Source organism: Lissotriton helveticus, chromosome 12 (genome assembly GCF_964261635.1).
Source record: "Lissotriton helveticus chromosome 12, aLisHel1.1, whole genome shotgun sequence".
In the NCBI taxonomy this organism is placed as follows: Eukaryota; Metazoa; Chordata; class Amphibia; order Caudata; family Salamandridae; genus Lissotriton; species Lissotriton helveticus.
In genome coordinates, this window is record NC_136073.1 from 497,879,175 (window position 1) to 497,901,001 (window position 21,827).

Below are 21,827 nucleotides of genomic sequence, written 5' to 3' on the forward strand. Positions count from 1 at the left end.
ACACACGCACACCTCCACCCACACCCAAACACCCCACACCCCCACACCGACACCTTACACATCCACACCCACACCCACATCCCACACACCCACACTCACACACACACCTCAGCCCCCCCAACACACCCACACACGCACACACAGATTCCTCACAGACACACCCCACACATCCCACACACACACCTCCCCCCACACACACACCTCACAGACACATCCACACATCCCACACATACATACACATCCTACACACATACCCCCCCACACACCCCCCAAACACACCCCACACACACCCCACACACCCACACACACACACCTTACACACCCACATCCCCACCCACACCCACATACCCCACACACCTATACACCTCATCCCCCCAGACACACACACACACACACATACACACCTCACAGACACACCCCGCACATCCCCCACACACACCTCCCCCCACACACATGGGGAAAACTCAGTGAAACACTAAAATAATAATTTAAAGTGCTTAGAGGTAGGGTATCTCTGAATAGAGTTGTTGTGTTGTGTGGGTGATTTAAGTACCAACATGTAGGTAACAATGCAGAGTCTTAAATTCAATGTACACCGTTTCCTCTGTAGATAATTTGCATGTTGTTATAGAAGTTATTGTGGTATATAGAATCCATACCATAGTCTGTGAGGAAAGCAGAAAGAACATGGAGGCAGGAGATGAAAAAGAGATGTCAAATACATATTGGAGATAATATAGTATGAGCAAAACTACTATGTAACACAAAAAAGTTGCACAGTATACTATAAGTCTGACTTTACATTATAATCAATTTGGTACTAGTTTAAGAATTACATATAAAAATGAATAATGTCTCTCATATTCAACTTCTTTCAATCCCTATTCTTTACTTCACTTACCCTCTGTTCCCTTCTTTTGCTTCTTCACTCATTCTCTTTTTCTTAATTATTTACCTTACTCCTACACATACACCTCATCCCCTCCCAACACATACACACACCTGTAACATACACCCCACACACACACCACACACACCCCATACACACAAAAAATCCTCCCACACACACACCTCAAACACACACACATTCCATACACACACATACATCGAACACATATACACCCCACACTCATACACTTCTCACACATATTTAACACACCCTCACCTCCACCCACACCGAAACACTCCACACAACCACAGACACACCTTACACACCCACACCCCGACCTACACCCACTGACTCCCTATAAGTCACACACACTGCATTACTTATCTTTTTTTGCTGTTTTACTCAAACCCATTCAGGTACTGTTTCCTTTACTCTCTTTGTCCTCTCTCTTTGTCACTCCCCATGTGTTATCCTAATTCAATTTTTCTCCCTCTTTCACCCCTCTTTACTTATACTACCTGGTCTTTTCTCACTTTCCCTCATCGTTCTTCATTTATCGTGGTTCCGCCACTACCCTTCATTCTCCATTTTTTACTGTCCTTTCTTTTTCTTTTAACAGCCAATCACAGTCTCACACTATCTCTACTTTAGTGTTCTTCCTCTCTGTTCCTTTCTTTCGCTCCTTTAGTCATTTTACTTTTCTCACTTTCATCCAATTACACCTTCTGTATTTTTTACTATGTAATAAACAATCCCTCTGTGGTCATCTTGTAGCTCTTTTTCTCTTAACATAACTCTCTTTGTGTCCTTCCCTCATGCTAACTGCTTCATTAAATTTTTTTTTTCTTTTTTTGGGGGGGCGCGCCCCGGTACGCGTACCCTAAGGACAAAAATTGACAGAGATCCTTTAAAAATATAGGTTTAATTTTATAAATGTGAGGTAGTTCTGAAAAGATCTTTTTTTTAAATTGTTTTTGTTGTTTTATATTTTTTTTATTATTTTACTGAACATTTTTTTTGTATTTTTGAACAATTTTAAATATTTTTTGTGTTTTTTAAGGGAACAAACAAAAAACAAGGAAGTGGAAATGGCTCAACAGGAGCAAAAAAAATAAAAGAATTAGTGCTTCCTTTTCTTGTTGCATTGGTGGTTGTCCACATCATAATTTATTAAGGTGACACTAAGTTCACCATAACATAATGTTTTGCCACAGAAAATGCAAACATGTTTTATGGTGCCAAATTTTGGTTGTATATTTGGCACCATTTGGCGTGCTTCAGGACCAGAATGTGAGTTTTCAGTAGAGGAGGTGCTGGCCACAGGGGGTAGGTTGTTCTGAAGTTCCTGTAGTTCAGCATGGGCTAAGTTATTTGGATGAAACCTCTCCATATGGCGGATCATGGTAAAATTACCACATGAATATTTCTTTAGGGGATTGCCCCTGGAGAGGACTGAGCCACAAATTAGACAGGTGACTTTGGGGGCGTTCACCTTTTTTTGGCCTTCAGGGATGGAAAAGAATTGCCAAACATAGTGCACTTTAACGTGCCTTTGCCTTGGTTGTTCAGGCAGGAAGTGCCTTGATTGTTGCTCCTCCTCCTCTTCTTCCTCTTCTTCTTCTTCTCCACCAAGGAACTGTGGTGGTGGACCTTCCTTTCTTGGTGGTGGTGGTGGTGGTGGGGGTGCACCAGCTGCAGCTACAAGTGATGCCATTGCAGTGATCAAAAATAGCTCTTGCTCTCTCAATAAAGAAAGTTAGAATGAGGAAAAAAGGAGGGGGCTTTCATCATTTGGAGAAAAAAATGATGAGAACCAATGAAAAGTGTTATTTTCAGGTCACATGACCTGACACATGACCCGGTGCGCTTACGTTACGCGCTCCGGCGCGCTTACGCTACGCGCAACGGACCGCGCCATGGAGCGCTTCCGGGTGCGTTTACGAAGCGCGTCATAAGACACATTGCGCGGCAACGCGATGCGTCACGCTTACGCGACGCGTCACAATGTGTTTTTTTCGTTCGCGGCACGCCGTAACATTGCGCTTACCCGTGCGTTCACCGGTACGCGCCCCAGGGCAAAAAAACAATTTTTTTTTTTTTTAAATAAAAAAAAAAATTACATAATTATACAATATAAAATTGGTTATAAAAAATATTACTTTTCATACCTATAGAGATTTGCGATTAAAAAACCATTGAAATTCACTGAAAAACACCATAGATTTCACACCAGTTATAGTTAGGAATTAGCATTTAAAAAACCTATTAAATTCACTGAAAAAACCATAGGTTTTACACCAGTTATAGTTAGCTGGAAATTTTACTCGCATAAAACCATTGAAATTCCCACGTTATAGTTAGTTGGACTCACTATAACTTGCGCGTGCAATGCACTGCTGATGACGTCACATTTTACATCACTCATGACATGGTCAGTGACATCACTCATGACATCACTGATGACACCATCCTTGTGACAGAGTGACAGACCTCCTTTCACTGTAATGTAACCCTTGAAACACATATTCAAAAATAGAAAGTAACATTTTCAAAAAAATGGAGATACCCATACCAGTTACAACAACCAATTCAATAATTCCACCATCTATATACACATCCACTCATTCACCAACAGTTCTATATAGTCACTCATACATATACTCACTCATCATATGTAGTGATACACATATACATCCTGTTACACACCGACAGTCATCCAAAAGATACTCTCACACATACTCACACATGCAAATAAACTATTGAACATCTATTTATTTGCATATACAGATATACACACACTACCACTTTACTTCTAAGGAAACTTACGTATTCTTACTCTCTTAAACAATCACTTATAGAAACACATACTCATTTAAACAGGAACTCTTACAATCACTCACTCTCACATATACTCACTTATATACATCAATATTCACATATACTAGATTAAAGCATATGTAGTTACTGATAAAGACACTAGTGAGACAGTCATTCACTCACTAACACACACATATACACACTCATCCACCCATACAGTCCTGCACATATGCTGTCTTCAAAACTCATACAAAGAGAGAGTCAGTCATTCATGCATCTATGTGCTAAGTAATACCCCCACCAAACCATACAAACACTCATACTGATACTAAGAAAAACATCTAATAACCTATATACATACACATGTAGCTACTCAGCAACCCATGCAGCCACTTATACACAAAGTGAAACACTAATACATATATTTAAATATTTAAACATTACTCTCTAATATATGTATTTAAAAAAAACATCCATGTAAACACTTATTTAAACATGTATTCTTCCATCAACTTTTACATATACATATATAATACATAATTATTTTTTAAAAATAGACACATTCCCTGGATGGTGTCATCAGTGATGTTATGAGTGATGTCACTGACCGTGTCATGAGTGATGTAATATGTGACGTCATCAGCAGTGCATTGAACGCGCAAGTTATAGTGAGTCCAACTAACTATAACGTGGGAATTTCAATGGTTTTATGCGAGTAAAATTTCCAGCTAACTATTACTGTTGTAAAACCTATGGTTTTTTCAGTGAATTTAATAGATTTTTTAAATGCTAATTCCTAACTATAACTGGTGTGAAACCAATGGTTTTTTCGGTGAATATATATATATATTCACTGAAAAAACCATAGGTTATAGACCATATATAGTTAGGAATTAGCATTTAAAAAACCTTATTTTACTCACACAAAACCATTGAAATTCCATATATAGTTAGTTGCACTAACTATATATTGCGCACCCGCAATCCACTGCTGATGATGTCACATATTACATCATTCATGACATGGTCAGTGACATCACTGATGACATCACTGATGACATCTCAAATGACATCACTGATGACATCACTGATGACAACATCCAGTGACTATGTTTCTGTAAAGTTAAAATATGTCTTACATATTGAAGAATGAGTGGATGTATAAGTGTCTGGACGAAGGATTTAGTAGGTGCATGACTGAATGTATGAGTGAGTGATTAAATGTGTCTCACTGAGTGCATGGGTTAGTGACTAAACTGTCTTAATTTGTGCATCATTATGTCTGTTGTTCTGTAAACTGCTGCATGTGTTGATCAGTAGCTATATGAGTAACTATATGGGTTATTGATTGATTGCCCAAGTATTTGCATGGGAGACTGAGTGTGTGTGTGGCTGGATGGGAGGTGTGTGACTCTGTACAGATCAATGTGTACTTGTATCAATGATTGTATAAGAGAGTAAGTATGTGTTAGTATATGGTTGAAAACGTAAGGTGCTCTATGTTTAACTGTATAGAGTAGAAAATGGAAGTGTGATTGATTCTTTACAGGACTGACTAGGTGTGTGAGTAACTCCATGGATGAGTGGCAGAGTGTGAGTGTCTGTATAGGTGTATGAGTGCATATGATTGTGTTGTAAACATGAGTGATTGTATGTATGAATGATTGTATGGGTGAATGAGTGAATGTGTGTGTAGACGTAGGAATCAGTGAGTACGTATGTAGTAACTAGTATTGGTGTGTCAATGGTTTCAAAAATTATACTCTGTTTTTAACACTGGGTGAAACAGAGGTTATATTAAAATGTGAGGAGATGCATTGTATTGTCACATGAATGATATCATCAGTGATGTGATCATTGATGTCAAGTGAGATGTCATCAGTGATGTCATTTGAGATGTCATCAGTGATGTCATCAGTGATGTCACTGACCATGTCATGAATGATGTAATATGTGACATCATCAGCAGTGGATTGCGGGTGCGCAATATATAGTTAGTGCAACTAACTATATATGGAATTTCAATGGTTTTGTGTGAGTAAAATAAGGTTTTTTAAATGCTAATTCCTAACTATATATGGTCTATAACCTATGGTTTTTTCAGTGAATTTTCAAGGTTTTGTAAATGCTAATTCCTAACTATATATGGTCTATAACCTATGGTTTTTTCAGTGAATTTCAATGGTTTTTTAATAGCAAATATCATAAGCTGTCGAATGTCAAGTACGTGGTAAGAATTTTTTTTTTCGTGTTTATGCACACTGATCTGCTTTGATTGCTGCCCCCCACCCCTCATTTCTATTAGGAGTACTCTCTCTTTGCAGATAGTGAAGGGTAGTTAACGCAGCCCTTTCCCCCTTTGTAATCCGTCGTGCCTGCTTCTCTCTCCATTTGATTGATTGTTCTCTTTGGTTCATTCTCTATTTACAAACAAGCACAGAGTCGCAATACTCTGTTTAGTCTTTGCAGATAGCGAAAAATCGTGTAAAAAAACAAAAGGAATCGAGCAAAATCAGTAGGCCACTAATGGGATCTCTTTTGACCTCGCTAAAATAGAAACATTAGGAACAACCTGTTGAAAATAGCAATGCGTATGTATATAAGCGGCGTTCATTTGTGTTCACAGTACCCCTTGTTGATTGTTTCAATCGAGCATTGAATTGTTCGAAGTTAATTCTCTTAACGATCTTCTCTACCTGCAAACGAGGAAGAATAGGAATATTCTATCTCCCTTTGCAGATAGTGAAGGGTAGGTAACGCAAGCCTTTAACACGTCGTACCTATTTCATTCCTCATTGATTGATTGATTGTCCGAACATTGACTGTTTGGGAATTAGTTCTTTTTGGAGGTATTCCCTGTTTGCAAATAAACGTAGGAAAATCTTTGCAAGTAGTGAAAGGGTACGTAATGCGGACCGTTCTCCCCCGTTGTAATCTGTCATGCCTATCTACTCCCCACTGATTGATGCACCTTTTTCACCCGGACCATTTACTAGAGATACGTCATCTGGCCCGACCAGAGAGCACCCCTAGTGAAAAGGACATATGCAATAATAACGAAGTGATCACTGTATCCTGTTAACAGAAACTTTACCATGAAACAACCTGGAAAGAAAAAAATAGGAAAACGAAAATCAGTAGGCCACTGATGAACATGAACTTTTATTAAACAACGAACAAAGAAACGATAACATAACGTAATGATAAAACCTATTAATGTCCTAGAAACAAGAAAACGTTAAAACTATGCCAGTGGTGAGAGACCAGAAAAACAGTAAGAGAAACCAAATCACCCCTCGCTGTCCCACCGCCTGCCACGCCAAAAAAATCGATAGACTAGGGAAAATGCAAGTCAGTAGAACATCCACCCCCACTCTGGAAACTTCCAAGGTGGGGCAGGGTTCCGGCTACGCCCAGCCGGGAGCAGCCCATATAAGGCAGGTCCTGCTGCCACGCCTCGGCCAGGAGATCCTAACGTAGGGTGTAGCCGGAGGAGAGGCCGAGACCAGCGGGACCCGGCCAGGGGATTGCCTTTACAACGCTGAACAGTTGCAGGGGGGGGGGAATGTCTCCTCGACCCTCCCCTCTCTCTCCCAGTCCGGCCGCGGTGGCCCTTGAGAGTTGCAGGTAGTCCCGCCACATGCTCTTCCGGTCCGACCACCAACGGTCGGGGGGCCGAGGCCGACGGGATCCGGCTGCAGCCGATAAACCAAGAAACCCGTTCATGGGGCCAGAGCCAGGGGCGTCCGGCCGACATCCACCGGAAGCCCGGCCCGAAGACGGACGGGACACTTCTTTCTTTTATAATGGCTGCGACAACACTGGAGGGGGATGTCTTGCACATGCCTCCGACCCCCCCCTCGTCCTCATCGCCTGGTCCGGCCATAACAAATCTCAAGCGAGACGCCGTGGGGTGCACTGGGAGGGAGAGACGGTGCGAACAGGCCTCTCCCGCCTCCCCAGGTGGAGGCTTCCCAGCTGCACCCTCAGCGCTCCAGGCGGTGGCATCCTAACAACTACAGTGCTGCACAGTTTCGGAACGACCTAGATAACGGTTCTTCCACTGTGGCCATGCTGCAACGTCTCGCCCGGCAGGGTGGAGCCCGTCCGCTCATGTGACCCCGCGATCGCCGGTAGCTGCCGAACTCTCAAAATGGCGGTCGACCTGGCAAGAGCGGGCCCAACATAAAGAAATGGCCCGGTCACTGGTTGACTCCACCACCGTAGTCCTCCACGACCTTGAAGATTCTAGAGGAGCCGCGGGAGTCTCCGACCCCCGATGGGGAATGACTGCCATGATCGCCCGTGGAGTGACGAAACTGTATCCGCGGGACGTCGGCGCTCCCATGCTGGCGCCAGCCTCACTTTGAATTACTACAATCCTGCAGACCTTACTTCCGGTGAAAACACAGTGTGACCCGGTAGGAAAAATTATTGCACCCCCTCCCCTTTTTGACTGATAGTTCAAACCACCGATCCTTTCCTTTGCCCTTTTAACGGAACTTTGGACTGCCTCCCCCTCTTTTACATTTTCTAGAGAAAACAAAACATTAACCACTACATTAGCATAGCAGTTGACACCAGAACTGTTTTCAAATTGAAAACCAACAACATCTTCAACAGAATCCTTTTTGTTTCTGCTGTGACCCTGCTACAGCACAGGCATTGTCCCCAGCAGTAATTCTGCAATGCCGGTAAGAATAGCTGTGGTGCCTACTGGACTCACTCACCCCCGCGGCGCCCCACGCCGTTTTTTGCTGGGCGGCAACTTACTAGACATCACTTTCGTGCCATCTAGATTTCAGCGCGTTCTGCTGCCTTGGAACTATTCGCACAACAGACCGCTACTGACAAGAATATTTCATTATTGGTGCTGTCAATTTCAATAAATCTATTGGATAATTAAAAAGAAATTGCCACGGTCTCTTCGTTGTTTAAATGTTTTTACTGTTTTTGTTTTGTTGTATATATTTATATGTTATTAAAGTTTTATATTCCTACTACTTTGTTGGAGTGCTATATATTTTTAATGTGACACATAATTGTAAAAACTTTGATGTACAAAGAGTCATTCCTGGAATCTTCCGCTTCAGGCTCGGTCCCCTCCCCAATCACAATACAGGATGGTTTTCAGATAGTAGGAACGCGTGTGCTGTGACGGATCACATCGGGTGTGGGCCTTGATCTACTATAACTCCTTTGAAGAGGGGTGATTCTTTACAGCTGGGGCCATAAACTACATCTGCAGGGCTAGCTGATAGCCTAGGACCGGCCTGGACATTCGGACACAGAGGAAGAGGAGTGTCAGAGGGTGCGGTAGTGAATAGGGCGAAAGGGAGGTGTCGGGCGGGCACAGAGTGTGATTCTCAGGGAAGAGCAGCGCAGATGGGGGAAGGTTTATTGCCCATGCATAAGACAGAGAGCGGTGGTGACCAGTGCCTGGGGGAGATGCTTACGAGGGTGAGGAGCCATGCTACGAATCGACAGCGTGCAGAGAGTGGGTCTGGTCAAGACATCTAAAATGGCTGCCGTGCACGACAAAAGTGTGGCATTTCAAAAAAGGCAAGATGGCGCAGACAATGTTTTTCAACACTTCCTCATTTCCTTCGAATCGAACGTTAACAGACGTTGGGGCATATTACCAAAGTTAAGCGATATTTATCGCTAACGATGCTTACCAACCAATTTTTTACCACTAAGCATCGTCAGAAATTATCGAAGATAAACCTTACTATTATCAAGGTTTATCGCAAATGCGATAATAAACGGCCGCAATGCATGAATATCGCTAAAAACTCAGCGATATTCATGCATTACCGAGCTAATACTCTTAGCCATGTTATCCACCTCCCATTGGATAACATGGCTAAGAACTGCTCAGGGCAGGTGTTACTTTTTGGAGATATTCGCGCTTAGCGCGAATATCTCCAAAAGTTGGTAATAGGAGATAGATATCTTGCATGTTGTAATGCAAGTTATTGTGGTATATGGAACTCATACCATAATCTCTCAGGAAAGCAGAAACTGATCCTTTTAGGACCGCCTAAAAAGGCCTAGGGGGTGAGGAGTACTCTACTTTGCCCCCTTTTCACGTTCCGAACTATTTTATTTTACTCTCTTCTGTAATTACACAAAATACCAGCGATAAGATGCATCGGAGACACACAGTGAGAGAAAGGAGGCCGGAGATGAAGAAGACATGTCAAATACACATTGGAGATAATATAGTGGCAGAAGGGAAGTAAATATGAGTAAACTTACCATGTAACATAAAAATGTTGCACTCTATACTATAAGTCTCATTTTATACTACAATCACTTCGCTACAACCTCATAAATTAAAAATAAAAATAAATAATGTCTCAAACAATTTTTGATTTCTAAATATAAATTTATTCTTCAGAATTTTCTAAATTTGAAACAACTAGTAACATGTCCTCATCAGTAATTTCCTCTTCAATCATCTCATCTGGAATCTCCTCATTAAAAGTCTGCAATGATGATTCTTGTAACTCTATGGTCTCCAAACACTCGATAAATTCGCCATCAAGAGATTGATCAAAAAAATCATTCAAGTCATCTCCTCCTTCTGACAATATTTCATTATTGGTGCTGTCCATTTCAATCAATGTAGTGGAATCATTCAAGTCATCTCCTCGTGACAATATTTCATTATTGGTGCTCTCAATTTCAATCAATGTAGTGGAATCATTCAAGTCATCTCCTCCTTGTGACAATATTTCATTATTGGTGCTGTCCATTTCAATCAATCTAATGGAATCATACAAGCCATCTCCTCCTTGTGACAATATTTCATTATTGGTGCTCTCAATTTCAATCAATGTAGTGGAATCATTCAAGTCATCTCCTTGTGACAATATTTCATTCTTGGTGCTGTCCATTTCAATCAATCTAATGGAATCATACAAGTCATGTCCTCCTTGTGACAATATTTCATTATTGGTGCTCTCAATTTCAATCAATGTAGTGGACAATTCAAAAGAAATTGCCACGGTCTCTTCATTGTGAGCCATTTTATTTTGAAATTGCTTGCTGTAAATTGCAGAAAAAAATAATCACTTTCATTTATCGTTTTTAGTAATACATAATATAAAACTAACTTCATCAAGTATTTAGTATAACAGAAGGACTGCAAATAAATAACAGAAAACATTTTTCAAATTATCTTCAAGTGTACAACATAGTTCCCCTTACAAATTAACAACTCACCTTTTTAAAAGTAGCAGAAGTGTTAGTACTGTGTAAATCAAACACCAGAAATTCACCACCAAAAATTCCTCACAAATGTACCTCAAACAGTAGTATCACAAAATGGCTGTGGTTTCCTCTCATTTGACATATATACATAACCAATTAACTTTCATCACACACAAATACAAAACCAAAGTAACATTTTAATTGGTTCTAAATTTCAACACTTTCAAATGTGTTTTCCCCATGCAATTTTCCATAGGACATTTACATACGTCTACAGCCTGAATGGCTGAACGGAATTACACCAAACTTGGCAAAATGGTACATCAAACCTAAGAGGTCAGGAAGGATCTACTATGCCCCCTTATGGTCATTTCCCCCTTCGCTTTGGCCTCCTCTTGTCTCTCAATCCTACCGAGGGACAAGATGGCGGCCGCTACGGACTGTTTGGAATGTTGACAGACGCCGGAGAACCAATCAGCTTCGCAAAGCTCCGTAACGCGAAAAGTACGCGAAGCGGAGCGCTGTTACAGATATATATCTTTTTTTCAACGTTAATTTCTCAAAATCCACTGGAGCACATATATTGAGACCTAGCAAAGGCACATCGGGCTACCAGTCCCTAATATTTTGCCAAGTTTCGTGCAAATCCATTCAGCCGTTCGATTATTATTATTTTGTTTTTTTTTTGCCCCGCGGGGCCCTTTTAAAACCTCCACATCAAACCTAGGGGGTCAGCGAGGATCTACTATGCCCCCTTATAGTTATTTCCCCCTTTGTTTTGACCTCCTCTTGTCTCTCGATCCTACCGAGAGACAAGATGGCGGCCGCTACGGACTGTTTGGAATGTTGACAGACGCCGGAGAACCAATCAGCTTCGCTTCACAAAGCTCCGTTGCGCGAAAAGTCCGCGAACCAGAGCGCTAACCGGTCCGCTGTTACAGATATATATCTTTTTTTAAACGTTAATTTCTCAAAATCCACTGGAGCACATATATTGAGACCTACAAAAGGCACATCGGGCTACCAGTCCCTACAATTTTGCCAAGTTTCGTGCAAATCCATTCAGCCGTTCGGGCTAAAAGTGAGGCCAACCGCCCTATGGAAAACTCAATGTTAAAAACACGTTTTGGGACCCCCCTTTTTTCTCGGCCCCCACTGGACGAACCCCCCCCAAATTTTCAAGGGCTGCTCAGAAACAAAATGTGCCATTTTCCTGAAAATTTCAGCCGATTCCGTCCACAAACGCCAAAGTTATTAGACATAGAATTTTCAAAAAACCCATAGAGAAAAAATCCTAACTATATATACCTACTGGCGACCGCCAGTAGGTAATATATATATACATATATATATATATTCACTGAAAAAACCATAGGTTATAGACCATATATAGTTAGGAATTAGCATTTACAAAACCTTGAAAATTCACTGAAAAACCATAGGTTATAGACCATATATAGTTAGGAATTAGCATTTACAAAATCTTATTTTACTCACACAAAACCATTGAAATTCGCATATGTAGTTAGTTGTACTAACTATATATCGCGCACCCGCAATCCACTGCTGATCATGTCACATATTACATCATTCATGACATGGTCAGTGACATCACTGATGACATCACTGATGACATCTCAAATTACATCACTGATGACATCACTGATGACATCTCAAATGACATCACTGATGACATCACTGATGACAACATCCAGTGACTGTGTATTTCTGTAAAGTTAAAATATGTCTTACATATTGAAGAATGAGTGGATGTATAAGTGTCTGGATAAAGGATTTAGTAGGTGCATGACTGACTGTATGAGTGAGTGATTAAATGTGTCTCACTGAGTGCATGGGTTAGTGACTAAACTGTCTTAATTTGTCCATCATTATGTCTGTTGTTCTGTAAACTGCTGCATGTGTTGATCAGTAGCTATATGAGTAACTATATGGGTTATTGATTGGTTGCCCAAGTATTTGTATGAGAGACTGAGTGTGTGTGTGGGTGGCTGGGAGGTGTATGACGCTGTGCATAGATGTGTGAGCAGTTGATTCACTAGATGTATGGGTTCAAAAGTGCATGTGGAAACAGCTGTATGGATGGTTGACTGTGTGCATGAGTGTATTGGTGAGTGAATGGATATCTCAGTGCTACATGTCAAAGTAAGTACATATGTAAAACACAGTATATGTGAGAGTTGACATATATAAATAACTGTGCTTAAGAACCAGTGAATGTGTGAGTGGCTGTATGGATCATCCTGAAATTGTATCAGGGATTGTATAAGAGAGTAAATATGTGTTAGTATCTGTTTGAATAAGTAAGGTGTGTATAACTGTATAGTTGAGAAAATGGAGGTGTGATTGATTTTTTGCATGACTGAGTAGGTGTGTGAGTAACTCCATGGATGAGTGACAGTCTGTGTCTGTTTACAATGAGTGTATCTAAGGTTATATTAGAGTCTGAAGAGGTTCATCGTATTATCACATGAATAATGTCATCAGTGATGTGTTCAGTAATGGTATCAGTGATGTCATCAGTGATGTCATTTGAGATGTCATCAGTGATGTCATCAGTGATGTCATTTGAGATGTCATCAGTGATGTCATCAGTGATGTCACTGACCATGTCATGAATGATGTAATATGTGACATGATCAGCAGTGGATTGCGGGTGCGCGATATATAGTTAGTACAACTAACTATATATGCGAATTTCAATGGTTTTGTGTGAGTAAAATAAGGTTTTGTAAATGCTAATTCCTAACTATATATGGTCTATAACCTATGGTTTTTTCAGTGAATTTTCAAGGTTTTGTAAATGCTAATTCCTAACTATATATGGTCTATAACCTATGGTTTTTTCAGTGAATTTCATAGGTTTTTTAATAGCAAATATCTATATGTATGAAAGTAATAATGTTTATTAGAAATTTTAAAATGTGTAAATATTTTTTTTTTATTATTTGCCCCGGTACGCGCCCCGGGGCGCTCCCGGGGCACGTACCGGTGAACGTACGGGTGAGCGCCCCGGGGCGCGTACCGGGGAGCGTCCCGTGAGCGCTTTTCCCGCGAACGAAAACAACATCATGACGTTTCGCGTAGTCGCGTGATGCGCCGCGTAAACGTGACGCATCGCGTAACCGCGTGATGCGTTTCTTCGGCGCGTTCCGTAAACGTACCCGGAAGCGCTCCGTGGCGCGACCCGGAGCGCGCAACGTAAGCGCTCCTGTGCGCGTAGTGTAAGCGCGTCGGGACATGTGACCTGAAAATAACACTTTTCATTGGTTCTCAACTTTTTTTTCTACAAATGATGAAAGCCCCCTCCTTTTTTCCTCATTCTTACTTTTTTCTTTGAGAAAGCAAGAGCTATTTGTGAGACATGGCTTCAGTAGTAGCTGCAGCTGGTGCACCCCCACCACCACCACCACCAACCAGAAAGGAAGGTCCACCACCCCAGATCCTTCCAGGAGTTGAAGAAGAGGAGGAAGAAGATGATGAGGACCAACAAACCAGAACATACTTGCCTGAAGAACCAAGACAAAGCCATGTCAAAGTTCATTATATATGGCAGTATTTTTCCATCCCTGCTGGGCAAAAAAAAGTGAATGCCCCGAAGTTGACATGCTTAATTTGCAACGAGGTCATGTCCAGGGGCAACCCAAATAAAAAATATTCATTTGGGAACTACACAATGATCCGCCACATGCAGAGGTGGCACCCTAACAATCTGGCACAAGCTGAGGTACGGGATCTGGCTCAGAAAAAAAGAGACCATCAGGCCAGCACCTCCTCAGGTGAATCTTCATTTGCAGCACCAGAAGGGCGCGAAACAGTACCAAATATACAAAAAAGATTTGGTGTAATAAAAATGGTCTGCATTTTTTGCGGAAAGACCCTCTGCTACGGGGAACTAAGCATTCACCTTATTAATGATTCCATCGACAACCACAACTGCAGCAAGAGAAGAAAGCAGTAGTTTTTTTTTTTTTTGCTCCTCTCGAGCCACTGTTAATTCCCAGTTTTTTGTTTCTTGTTTTTTGTTGAGCCCTTTATAATGGCTGTTTTTCGTTGTTTCCCCCCAAACAAAACCCCAAAAAACATAAAATTGTTCAAAAAAACCAAAAAAACCAAAAAAAATCAGAAAAATAAAAAAAATATATAAAACAACAAAAACATTTAAAAAAAAGTTCTTTTCAGAACTACCTCCCATTTTTAAAAAATTACTAAAATTTTTAGCACTCTTGACTTCATTTTTCTCATTGGTGCGCTTCCCGGTATGCGCACCGGTACGCGAACCGGAAGCGAACCAAAATTTTTTTTTTTTTTAAAAAGAAGAGTTAGTATAAGGGAAGGAAACAGAGAGTAATGTTAAAAGAAAGACAGCTAGAGGGAGTAACAGAGAGATACTGTTTAATAGATCTATTCACCGAAGAAAAGATGGAAGAGGGTATAATTGTGAAAAACAAAATAGAAAAGTGAAAGAAAAAAAGGAGAGTAGAAGAATAATAAACAAGAGTTTCTTAGAGAATGTGAGTGAATGTTCAAAATAAGAAGAAAAATAGTAAAGGATGTGGAATGAGAGGTGGGGATAGAACCAGCCTAAAAGAACAATCCTGAGGAAAAGTGTTAAGAAAATAGTCAGCAAAAGTAAATAGGAATAAAACAAGATGTATGATAGTGACTAAAGTTAAAACATGTGGAATAACAGAGAGAAAAAACAGAAAGCAGAAAAGAAGAAGTGGCAGAAAAGGAATGATTGAAACAGCAAAGAAATGTAAATAACATAGGGGCATATTATCAACACAGGCGATAAAATTTTCGCTGCTTTTATCGGCAGAAAACTGCCGCTAAAGCCGCTTTTGCGGCAGAAAACTGCCGCTAAAGCCGCTATTGCAGCAGTTTTCTGCCAATAAAAGCAGCGATAATTTTATCGCCTGTGTTGATAATATGCCCCTTAGTGTGCTTGAACTACAGGGAGAAAGCATAATGAACAAGTAGTGAAAGAGTGATCAGTCAGAGACAGTGAGAGTAATAGAACAGTAGTGAGGAACTATGAGAACAGAGGGACTGAGAAAAGGAGTGGAAGGAGTAGAGTAAGTAAGTAATAGAGAAAGGAATGAGGGAAGTAGCAAAGGCAGGAAACTGAGGGTTAAAGAAATGAAGCAGTGGAACTAATAGAAGTTAAATGTGATAGAAATGTAACGAAAAGAGTACAAAACATTTACCTTATAATTGTCGTTAACTTAGTCACTTGTTATTTTTATACTTTCAATCTGTGAAAGAAAGAACAAAAATTTGAAAAATATTAAAACATGTATTTAAAAATTAGAAAAGACAAGGGAAAAGATTGACAATCATCCAATTTTACAAAGAAATAAATTTAGAGATAAACATGCAGAAAAAAAGAGAAAGAAACGGTGATAGACAGTCAGACACAAAAAGAAATTGAAATAGAGTAAATTACTAAGAGAAAAAAAAAGAAGATACTTTCAGTGACAGAAAAGAAGGATAGAAGAGAAAACTAAATTGAAGTTGTGTAAGCTACTAAAAGAAAGTGAGTAAGGTAAACTATATAAGGAAAGGGTGAATAAGGAAAAGAGAGTGAGGGAGAGAGGAGACAGAGGAAGTGAAGGAAAGAGTGTCAGATACAGACTGAGTGAGGCATCTACACAATGTGATTCATAATGTTAGGAAACACAGGTAATGTAATTGAAAAACGTTCAATTTTTTTTGCTCATTCCACAATCACATCACCTGTGTTTCCTTTGCTTAGGTATCTCATTGTGCAGATGTAGTCTAGCATATGAAAGACTACGCAGAAGGTGAGCACTGTATGCAACAACTTTGACACTTACAGAAGCCTCTGCTTCTCCATGCCCCCTACACAGTCCTAAATATATACATTTTAAACTGACGGTATCTTGTTGCAGATGAAGTGAGGCCTATTTGCAACATGGTGCATCTTTTGCACTGTTGCTGTGTCACAAAAGTGACGCAACGGCGGCGCAAAAGAGGCGCACGGCCATCATAAAACTGCCCCTAACATTTTAAATGATTGTTTCAGGATGCCGATAAGGTGTGGCCTATCCAGAGATTTGTTTGAGGTGAGGCCTACTCAGAGTTACAGATTAAATTTAGGCTTGTTGAAGAGTACAGAGGAGATAATACATGTGCAGGCCTACCTACGAAGTGAGTCATGTCCACTGCACTCTTGAACAAAGGCCAGACCTCCTCTGTCTCCCTGGACAGGCCTAAACCTCATCTGCACAATGTGATTCGTAATGTTAGGAAACACAGGTGATATAATTGAAAAACGTGCAAATATTTTTGCTCATTTAACAATCACATCACCTGTATTTCCTCAGCTTAGGTATCTCATTGTACAGATGTAGTCTAGCATATCCAAGAGTACGCAGAAGGTGAGGACTGTATGCAACAGAGCAATGTACATTACTCACCTCCCTTGACACTTACAGAAGCCTCAGTTTCTCCATGCCTCCTACACATTTCTAAATGTATATCATAAATACAAAAAGTACAGAATTAATTATACATGTTAAATGGTTTATTTTTGCTGTTCTCAAAATATATCAAATTTCACTAAAAACTGTGACTTGAAGGTATTCATCATATAAAAGCGGGGAAAAAAAAACACAATCAAAATGATTGTGTTTAAAAAACCCATATAACATAACCAATCAGAAATCAGAACTCCTCAAAAGTAACCTACTTTCCATGACGTTGAAGGATGTCCTATGAACAGCTTATACTCTGTTGTGCTGTTATTATTTTCAGCCCGCCACTTTCTGAAAGAAAAACTCCATCGTTTTGACAAATATGTTACATACAATAAATGACTTCTCGCTCTCTACCGCACTTCTCCTCAAGGCCAAATCGTGTAAGAGCCAATTATAACTCTTGGAATTCTTCTAAGCAAATACCGTCATTTTCTTTTTCCGCAACTTTCAGAAAGAAAACGTTCAAGATCACTTTCACAATCCTGTACTAGTAATATCTCACCCTTCTTGCTCACTCATGTTCCACATTTCCTATGACACTGATACTGCTTACTATGAAGCAGACTTACACTACCTCTATGACTACTACAATTATTTAATTCTCTACATCACTTTTAATCACAAAGCAATTTAAAACAGTACATAAAATTATATCAACTCCTAGAATCATTATAGGCCAGTTACCTACCCTAAATTCTTTCTTCTGAAAACAGAAAGTAAGAATATTTTTAAGTCAAAAGGCAACATTGTTTCATAGACAAATGTGAATCATTTCCGAAACATCAGCTTTTTTTACATTTTCAATAAGCTGTGTAATAAGCGGATGTTGTCAAAGGACCATCATGTCATATAATAGCTGCAGTTAGAAATGTTCTTCCTAAAATCAACAACTGTGTAGCCACAACATTTGTAATTAAAGTTGAAAACTTACTTTCATCAGGTTTATATAGTTGAAACACTAAAATGACATTATAACCAAACGTTTGTTCAAAAAATGTGTACACCATTGCAGACTTACATTACCTCTACTCCATGTTTTGATTGGCTGCTTGAATTAGCTTATTAAAAGAAACAGTTTTTCTGAACTCATTCAAAGTGCAGTTATTTTTCCATGACGTCAAGTGTTATGGTAAGAACACCGTTTGCTTTGGGGAATACTCTGTTGTCCTTTAACTAATCCGTGCCCACCACTTTCTGTAAGAAAACCTTCTTTTTTTCAGGAACTACTTAAAACTCAAAAATAACTTTTTACTCCGTACTACACTTATCCTCAAGGCCAAATAGTGTAGGAGCCATTAGAACCTCTTGAAATTCCTCAGAGCAAATCCAGAGATTCTTTCCCTAAAATTTTGGTTGTAAAAACAAAAGGCAATTTTTTTTTAAAGTTAAAACAGAATCATTGCAGAATAACCAGCCGTTTCTAGACTTCAAATAAGCTGTGTAATGTCCTGATGTTGTTGAAGGACCGTCATGATATATAATTGCTGCAGTTACAAAAGTCCTTCCTGATATTGACAACTGCGAAGCCACAAAATGTTTAATTAAAGTTGTCAATTTTGTTCCATCAGGCCTACATCGTTGGAACATTAAAATGGAATACTGGCCATATGTTCGTATAAATAATGTTGACAACATTGCAGACACATTGGCTACACTCCATGTTGTGATCAGCTGCTTTTACTAGCTTATTAAAGGACACTGATTTACTGTCTGGCAAAGTTAAATATATAAATCTTTCTGAGTCTACACTAGTAGTACTTGATAACCTACAGTTCTCGCAGTCATGCTGCCATTGATAAGAAAGGCCAAACAGATGATCTACATCTACACCTTCATCTTGCAATACATCAAGCATATACATTAAAAACGTCTGACAATCTTGCTGAATATTTTGAGAGAATTGCGTTTGACCTGAACATTTGTCTAACAGATTTCGAATTTCAGACACACTTTCTATTTTTATTCTATCAGTGCTACATTTCTCTAACACAGAATTCAACAAACTGCAAAATCTTTGATCCGAATTGACCACAATCTCTTCTTTTAAAGTTTCTAGAGAAAAGACAACATTAACCACTACATTAGCATAGCAGTTGACACCAGAAATATTTTCAAATTGAAAACCAACAACATCTTCAACAGAATCCATTTTTTTTCTGCTTATAATTTTGGGTTCATCGGCTTTTCGTCTTTTTGCTACAACCTCCCTACTATTGGTCACATTTCTTCGTTTCCGGCCTACCACACGTTTCTCAAACAAAGGATATTGAGGCAAATGTGGCGCATACTCTCTTCTTAACCTATTGTATTCCTTAATACAATCTAGATCCGCACAAATGTTTGTGACATCACACTCAATCAAGTACAATCCCGATAAAGTTCTGACTCGTGACAATGCCACATATGCCATACCTTCCTTGAACACAGAACTGCCAATATTCACCAATGCACTGTCTACACTTAAACCTTGCGATTTATGGATTGTCACCGCATATGCTAAGCAAACAGGAAACTGCTTATGGCGAACATATAAGTCTTTTACAAGCAAAAACCTAGCAGAGCAACGACCAATTAGCTGTACTTCCTCAATGCCATCAAATTTAATTTTTAAAAATTCAATTCCATCTCTATTTCTGTATTTTTCAAAATCAACAACATTACCCATTGATCCATTTACCAGACCTCTTTCAACATGTAAATTCCTTCTTAAAATTATACGGCAATTTAAGCACACATTCAGAGTCTTTTCAAAACCAGCAGTTTTAGATATAGTCTTCTCTAATGAATCCAAATTGGATTTCAAATTCTCAGACAAAATAATTGTTGCTCCCATATGCTCTATTCTGTCAATAGCTTCCAGTTTCACAATCTCTTGGTTTTCTAAATTCAACATTTTATTGTTGAAGATGGCACATTCTGCAAGAGTTGGCATCAAACATATTCCAGATTTCTTCTCAGTAATTTTCCGAAAAATATTCTCAGGCACAACGTCTTCTTCTGGATACAAATTTGACAGTAATTGTGCATGTAAAGCTTCTTTCCCATGCTCGGTCACTTTTCCGATTCTAACATCTTGTAGAATATTCTTATAATCTTCATCCTTCGCTTGACGCATATTTTCACGCAGTTCAGCATAATTGAAGTTTAACCATATATTGACGTTGCCAATGCTCCCTAGGCACTTCCTGGTATCTTCATGCGTGAGCATTTTGAACACAGGTTGTCCTTTCACTGGTGTCAGCTGCAGAAGATCACCGAAAACAATGATGTGTTTGCCACCAAATAACACATCATACTCTGTTTTGAGAACTTCTTGCATTCTCAAATGCACAAAGGCAAGCATGACATTGGAAACCATGCTTACTTCGTCAATGATAAGAAGTTTCATTTTCCTCAAGACTCTTGAAACTTCACAACAAGCATCTCCAGATAACTTGTGGTATTGTAATTTGTTATCATGCTCCACTGGCAGCATCAGTAGACGATGCAAAGTAATACCTTTAATGTTATGTGCTGCCAGTCCAGTTGGAGCGGTGACAACACAAGACAGCGATGACTCAGTCCTTTTCTGCAAATAATATAAAATTGCTTTAATGAGGAAACTTTTTCCAGTTCCCGCTTCTCCACTCACGTACAGTCGGACAGGCTTCAACGACGTACATGAGCACTCTTTCTTCTCATGACTTAATCCATGATCAATTTGGTGTGTAACTTCGTCATATATTTTCCTCTGCTCAATGTTGAGTTGTCTTTCCAAGTCTTCTAAGTTAACCGCATCCTCCTGAGCATGTGCCATGGCTCTTTCCACTTCAATCATGGCAGTGGCAGCTTCATTTTCGATAACTGGTCCTCCTAGTGGATCCTGACTCAATGAAACAGAACTCTGACTATCCTGAGAACTGTCTCTAGCAATCTCGGCTGCAATCGTTGCTTCCTGCTCGATTTCCGCATTCAACATTTCTAGATATTTGGGAAAAACAGGACATTTTATGGTCTCCTTGGCGGCATTGAAAGAGTCTTCGTAACAGAGGAAATCTCCAAGCAGTTCCTCTTCTGCACGCCAAGGCTTGAAAAGTTGCAAAAGTGCTAAATAGAAAAACTCTTTTCTTTCAGGAGATTCGCCACTCAATTTTCGATGGTTTACCAAGTGGCATTTTCTTTGCTTGACCAGACATCCCTCACTTCCAATTACAGCATACACTCCTTTATCAATATCTTCTTTGATGTTCCTCTTGAATATGTAATTTTGTAGAACCTCATACAGACAAACATTCTCGAGTTGACTGCTTCTATTTGGATAATATGTATCCAACATGTTGGTCTTCAAAATATCTGTACTGTTTGGCTCCTTTTCCGCCAAATACTCAATTTCCAGTACAGGT